General features: G+C 46.0%; 1 protein-coding gene across 1 annotated transcript in view; it reads left to right on the top strand.

The window, feature by feature from the left end:
* Window positions 1-1,614: 1,614 nt before the first annotated feature.
* Window positions 1,615-7,698, top strand: part of grm2a (glutamate receptor, metabotropic 2a) — a 29,718-nt gene continuing 23,634 nt past the window's right edge. Inside the window, exon 1 of the mRNA XM_030376000.1 lies at window positions 1,615-1,937. The gene's annotated coding sequence lies outside the window, so the exon portion shown is untranslated. The remainder of the gene's footprint in view (window positions 1,938-7,698) is intronic.

The following is a 7,698-nucleotide window of genomic DNA, read 5'->3' on the forward strand; positions in this document are numbered from 1 at the left end:
TACTTCTCAATAGCAGGTTTCAGTTGGCCTACCTAATTACAGGTTTCAGTAGGCCTACCTACTTCTAATTAATAACAGGTTGGTTTCAGTAGGCCTACTTACTTCTCACCAATAACAGGTTGGTTTCAGTAGGCCTACTTACTTCTCACCAATAACAGGTTGGTTTCAGTAGGCCTACTTCTCACCAATAAGCGATCTCAGTAGGCCTACCTATGTCTCGTTAATCTCAACCACAGGTTTCAGTAGGCCTACCTACTTCTAATTAAAAACAGGTTTCAGTAGGCCTACCTTCTCATAAATAACAGGTCGTTTCCAGTAGGCCTACCTACTTCTCGTTGATACGATGTTTCATTAGGCCTACCTACTTCTCGTTAATAAAAAGATTCAGTAGGTCTACTTACTTCTCGTTGATACGATGTTTCATTAGGCCTACCTACTTCTCGTTAATAAAAAGATTCAGTAGGTCTACCTACTACTCGTTGATACGATGTTTCAGTAGGCCTACCTACTTCTCCTTAATAAAAGGTTTCAGTAGGCCTACCTACTTCTAATTAAAATTGGTTTCAGTTGGGCTACCTACTTCTCATATATAGCAGGTTGGTTTCAATAGGCCTACCTACTTCTCATTAGTAAAATCTCTATTTGCCTTTCTTTGGGAGTTTTACTGTGTAGTCTGGCTATTTTCTTGTTCACTGATTAATAATAATCGAATTAACGTCAACTTTGCACTGAGTACTGATGACGTCTGAGTACTGATGACCCCTGACCTCACGATCTAAATGATGAATCGTATCTTGATGAGGTGCGCTACCAACGCTGTCGATGGCCACTCGTCCTGTCACCCTAAGGAATAGGTCTGAAAACCATCCTGTGATGAAGAGCTGGAGACCCTGAGAGCCATCAAGAAGGACCTCCTCGCTATCTCCTCTCTCTCTCTCTCTCTCTCTCTCTCTCTCTCTCTCTCTCTCTCTCTCTCTCTCTCTCTCTCTTCCTCTCTCTCTCTCTCTCTCTCTCTCTCTCTCTCTCTCTCTCTCTCTCTCTCTCTCTTTCTCTTTCTCTTTCTCTTTCTCTTTCCTCTCTCTCTCTCTTTCTCTTTCCTCTCTCTCTCTCTCTCTTTCTCTCTCTCCTTCTCTCCTCTCCACTCTCTCTCTCCTTCTCTCCTCTCTCCACCTCTCCTCTCCTCTCTCTCCTCTCCTCTCTCTCCTCGCTCTCTCTCTCTCCTTCTCTCCTCTCTCCTCTCTCCTCCTTGTTCTCTCCTCTCTCTCTCCTCTCTCTCCTTTCTCCTCTCTCCTCGCTCTCCTGTACCTCCATGTAAAGGTCTCCCTTTAGATCCTGCAGATAACAGCTTGAGCTGCGGTCTTCTCCGTCTAGGTTGAACCTCACAGACCAGACGTGTGGAGCCTCCACGCTGAGCCTGTATGAGTCATGTTGACCGTATATATAGATATATAGATATAAAAGATGATCTGCTTTGTTGAGCAGTAGGTGGTCTTCTAGAAGAGGCTGTCCACGAAATTCCACCGATGGTCGCATTCATCAGAGTTGTTTTGCAAAAATATTTATTTTGTGTTATTTGTATTTCTTTATTTTTTAATGGACGGAACCAGCTCCCTCCTCCAGCCCGGAGGTGAGCCCCTCAGTGACGGCTGGGGGGCTGTCTGCTGCACGTGCTGGCGGAGAGATCCCGCGGTCCGGGCGCGCGCTTCTCTTCAGAGGCGTGAGGACACTTCTGACGCGCGCGCCTTCGCTCACCGGCGCTGAAACTTAATTGGCGATTCCTCCTCGGAGCTTCACCTTAATTAATGAAACCATTTTAATTAATCAAATTAATCCACCTAATACAACCCACTTTGTCGCTGATGACCGAAGAGTTAGTAACCATCAGCGGGAACATCTTGGAGGACATGCCTTGACAACAGTCTGAGGAGCATAAGCAGGTAAGATCCGCGCTCATGGTGACAAATAGATACTAGATCAAGATCTAGATCTATAAATCTAGACGGTGCATCACAGCATAACTCCACATGAGCCGTAGTGTGTAAAGTAAGATGTTCACACCTCTGTTATGCAGCTCCTCGTTAACCGTCGGATCCACAAGTAAAGCTGTGGATCTGAGATGGAGTAAAGCGTGTGGATCTGAGATGGATTGAAGGATCTGAGGTGAAGTCAGAATTTAGGAAGAAGAGGAGGGGAAGTCTCGGTCCGTCTTTGTGATGGTGGATCTTGGCGTTGGGTTTTACACTTTCTTTTTGCTATTTATGCATGCACTAGAACTATGTCTTCCAGAGCATCCTTCTGTGGTGTATTTCATCTCAATCTACTAAAGGCAGGACATACGAGCATCCTTCCAATATTTAAAATACAGTATAACAATTAAAACATAGCGCTACCTAACCCTGCATAAGTTATTCATATTTTACTCAGGAGATTTTCTGCAGCATTAAACTATTTGAACAATTACAATTGTTGTTAGGTATATATATATATATATATACATATATATATATATATATACATACATATATATATATATAAAAAAAATATATATATATATATATATATATATATATATATATATATATATATATATATATATATATATATATATATATATATATATGTAGGCTATGTATACTGCGAGAAGAAATATCTTATCTATACTACTAGAGGCAGGCTATAGCGCACTAACAGGAAAGTGTATCAACAGGACAGTAACAACACGGTATAACAACAGGACAGTAACAACATGACAGTGTAACACTTATCAAACCTATCTGTTATCTATATTTCATCTACTGGTGGCCTTTTCCTGTGATGTAATGTTTTGAATCGTGGTAATGGTGGATTATTTCTAATAATTGTATTTTGAGTGCTGAAACACAGCTTCATTCTATTACAGGCTCAGGGATGAATGAAATGTGATAAGAAATCTTATTTGAATATAATTGAATATATTCTTAGCCGAAGAGTTGGAAATTAGACTCACTTTAAATGACTAAGCAAACTGTAGCTCTATTCAAATACATTTTTCAACTTGTGAACATGTGAACTTGGAATTTTAATTAATTTCAAATCGAAATGAATTGATTGTGAAGTTCTGACTCTTATTAACAGTCTTCATGTATTAAAGCCACAATCTGGGATAGCCAAGCAGGAGCAGACTCTCTCCAGCTCTGTAAAGAAGAAGAGACCGGACTAGAAGCTCTTCAACTCTTCCTATAGGCTGCACTGCTGCAGTGTCCAGCTCGGACCCCAATTAGGAGAGGCTTGATAACCGATGATGTAGTCATCTGTTAACTGTGTTCCCTTAGCCAATCCATCCACTGACTGAATCCTCTTAACAGCGGCCGTGAACATAACCTGATGGATTTCCCAATTTCTCTCTAATGATTTGCCTCGTTGATTCCACACGGTACGGTGATATCGTCATGTTCCCACTGATTCAGCGTATCACCCTCATCAGAACACGGCCTGCTGCCGGGCAGAGCGAGCGAAGGGCTCACCGCTGAATGATCACAGTGGAGCGGATCACTTACTGCCCGGGTTAGGCACTAGCATGGGTTAGACACCAACTGGGTTAGACACCAGCTGTGTTGGACACTAACTGGGTTAGACACCCTCTGGGTTAGACACGCATTAGGACCCCACTCTACGTACCCCCGAGTGTTATTTATCTTGTAACCCGTGACGACAGCAGAAAGGGAGCTCACACATGACGCTGGACGTCCACCACGTCCACCACGTGCGTGGTTTGTGTTAGGGTTAGGTTACCCTAACCCACTGCCATCCCACCAGCTCTCAGCAGTTTGGATGCGGTTAAGTTCTGTGGAGTGCGTGTGTAGATGATGGCTGGTTCGGCACCCTCGTCTGACCATGTCAGAGTGTGTGGATGATGGTTGGTTAAGCAGCCTGACCTACCCGGGTCTGTTTGGACTCTTGGGCTGGGCGAGGCTGCAAGCCGGTTGCACATTGAGCGATCAATGTCACTAACCTCCGTCACTAACCTCCATCATTAACCCTAACTGTACCACTAGTCCAGTGCACATCTCCAGGTAAACCCATAGACTAGCGCCACACAGAAGGACAGCATAACATATTCATTTCAGAAGAGAAGGAGTCGTCGGATTGTTTAATGTATTTCTTGCATGTGAATCATTTATTGAGATCATCTATGCTTGGGTGATGTGGTTTACGTGAAGGATGACACATGGGAGTTTTCCAGTTGGAAACTCATATTGCATCTTTACACTGCGTTAAACAAATCAATCAGAGTGACAGCCTGGCATCTTGTTTATTGTGCTTTAAGAGCTATGAAGTTGATTCATTACGAATCAGGCATTAAATAATTTGAGTCGCTCCAATGTGTACCGAATCCAATAGTATAGTGTTATATTTTTCATATGGATTTCTTAGAAAAGGGCTTCAAAGTGTAGCTTTGGTTGCTTTGAGTCGTTCTTGTTCTCTTATCGGCGCGCTGCCGTTGAATGATGAATAATGTAGCGGTACAAAGACAGCTCTCGTGCATCTCTGAGGTAACAGAGACGCCAGGCCATCGCGAGCTATGACCTAACATAGTAGAACTGCTGGACCAGGAGTAATGTCAGACATAGTAGGACTGCTCCGGTCAGGAGGTTTGCTATAACCCAGTAGGACTGCTGGATCAGAGGTTCTGCTGTAACACCGTAGGACTGCTGGAGCAGAGGTTCTGTTATAACACAGTAGGGCTGCTGGAGCAGAGGTTCTGTTATAACACAGTAGGGCAGCTGGATCAGAGGTTCTGCTATAACACAGTAGGGCAGCTGGATCAGAAGTTCTGCTATAACACAGTAGGACTGCTGGATCAGAAGTTGGTGACTTTGATATTCATGGCTTCTGTCACTTCCTCCATTGCGTCGGCAGCCATTCTGCCTACTATGAAATCTTTTATAGAAGATAACAGGTAATCCCATTCATTGAGTAACATCCTCCTCCCCTAGCGAAACGTCCTTTACCTGATTTATCTGTTTAACATTCTGGACTTGCAGATTTTGTTAAACAAAATCGGTTCTCAATGACAGAGACTTGAATAATAATTGTGGTGATTGTGTCAGGTGTTCACGTGGCTGTCAGTCAGTCAGAGAATGTAGAGGGACTCAGTTGGCTTGTACCCCCTGATTGGGCTTCAAATAACTGAACTTGTAACCTCTTGTAAGCAGTGCACCAAATCCATCGGAAAAGGACTTTCACTATGTTGTCTGCCCCGTATAGAATACTGCTTAGAAAGCCTAACAGAACGTATACTCCTGGTTCCTTCCACTGGCCCTCGACCGCATCCCACGGGCCACAGGTGCTCTCAGACTGCAGGATTAGCGCCGTGTGCTCAGCGATGCGTGGCCTGTAGAGCCCTGCTTCCTCCTCTTAGATTACTCTCCCATCACCCTGGCTCATCTCCTCTGCAAATGGAGAGGTGTGGTTATGGTCGCTTATGGTCTCATGGAGGGATCCCGGTTCGAGCTCCATGAGGATGACCTCCCCTCCTCACCGCCTCGCCGCTAGCCTGAGGAGCATTACCATATCACTGCTGCTCCACACTCCTGGCGGAGCTGATTGGAGAGGGACAAGGCTAGCCCCCTGGTTAGCCTGTTTTTTACCATCCCCTTCATCCCCTCCTCCTCTTCAGTCCCTCCTCCTTTCCTCATCTCCTTCCCTCATCTCCCTTCCTCTTTCCTCTCCTCCGTTATCCTCTGCTCTCTCCCCACTCCTCCTCATCAACCTGTCTTCCTTTCTCTCTCTCTCCCCCTCTCTCTTCCTTTCTCTCCCTCTCCCTTCTCTCCCTCCCTCTCTCTTCATTTCTCTCGCTCCCCCTCTCTCTCCCTCTGTCTTCCTTTCCCTCCCTCTCCCCCTCTCACTCCCTCTCTCTCTCCCTCACTCTCTCTCCACTCCTTCCCTGCCCATGCTCTCGCTCTCCCTCATTCTCCCCATTCCTTCATCCTTCTCGGTCTCCTGTCCTCCAGCTTCACTGACTCTCCTTCTCTCCTCCCCTCCTCCATCTTCCTCTCTCTTGCCCCCGCTCTCCCTCCCCCTCCCGCCCCTCCCTCTCTCCCTGTCTCTCTCTCTCTCTCTCTCTCTCTCTCTCTCTCTCTCTCTCTCTCTCTCTCTCTCTCTCTCTCTCTCTCTCTCTCTCTCTCCATCTAGAGCTCTCTCTCCCCGTCTCTCTCTCTCTCTCTCTCTCTCTCTCTCCATCTAGAGCTCTCTCTCCCCGTCTCTCTCTCTCTCTCTCTCTCCATCTAGAGCTCTCTCCCCCCCTCCCATCCCTCCACACTGTCTGTCTGAGGTGTGGACTGCAGGGTGTGTTGAATTTGAACGTCCGTCTGCTGTAGTGTTCGCTGCTATCAGACAGCACGGCTCTCTTTGAAGCATGTTGACCAAAACGCTGTGGCGGATTTCTCCCCCCAGGCACGATGGTACATAATCCATACTGTACCACTCGGCTTTTGTAGTTGCTTGGAATCCGTTTGTTCCGCGTGTAACTCATAGATTATGCATGGGTATGCAGCTATGCAACATGTTTATTCATACATGATTAGGCGTTTGTCTTTGAGTTTACCCTCTATAGTTATACTATAGTATATACTACATACTAAAGTGTATATAGTTTAATATACAATACATATTTAACTCAATTGTGCAACTGAGCCAGAGGGTTCAGGGGGCAATGAATTGTAAATCGGCAGCTCTTACTAATTAACGTTTCAAGCGAAGTCCAATCATGGCAAACCACTGGTCCATTCAAACTGACCACAACGGATGCAGGCGACTGCCAGCTATCTCTGTAGCCCACACACAGCGCAGATGGAGCATCAAACATTACCCCAGCGCACAGGAATAAGGTGTAAAGAGACTGTAAGATTTGCTTAACAGAAAAAATAGACAAAGGGAGATAAAGAGCGTGTGGGGAAAGAAAGGCGAATGAGAGAGAGACACAGACTCACTCTCCTTGTTCTGCGGGTGTGAGGGGAGTCTCTCTGGGGGGGCAGAATGTGAGGGCGGGGGGGGGGGGCTGGCAACATGCCAGTCACAAATCCTTTTGTCACCAGTCTCTCAGGAGGATGAGCTTCAGTGTTCCACCACTGTTATCCCAAACCACAGTTTGTACAACGTGGCTCCAAATGAGTTCCATTAAGCACTTTACAATCTGGACGGCATGCTTAGCCACTACAGATATATACTATATTATATATAGATAGATATAACAGCTGGTCGCCAGCATATGCTGGACTTTAGGCTGATCCAGAGGCAGGAAGTAACACAAATTCTCCCAAAAAGGCCAAACGTTTGCGGGTGTCCAGAATCGTAGAAGTGTGAGTTAGAATCTGTCTGGTGTCTCCCGGTGAACACTTTCTTGGCCTAGATGTTTCAGTCGCGCCTCGCTTGTAGACAAGATGCGTTGGGAAAGGGCCCGGGCAGCCTGACATGTGGCTCTTCATTTGGTGAGGCAGAAACAAACAGTCTGGCAGCTCCCTCAGTGCACTACAGACCGCAGGGCTGGCTTCAGTGTCATCTGCACCAACCAACCCATCCTGTTGATACAGGATGGGTTGTGCAGCTGTGGTGGGGCAGCTGCTAAGTGGGGCAGCTGCTAATCCTAACCCTAACCCTAGCTCTAACCCTAACCCCAGCTCTAACCCTAACCCTACCTCTAACCCTAACCCCAGCTCT

Source organism: Gadus morhua, chromosome 13 (assembly GCF_902167405.1).
Source record: "Gadus morhua chromosome 13, gadMor3.0, whole genome shotgun sequence".
Taxonomy (NCBI): Eukaryota; Metazoa; Chordata; class Actinopteri; order Gadiformes; family Gadidae; genus Gadus; species Gadus morhua.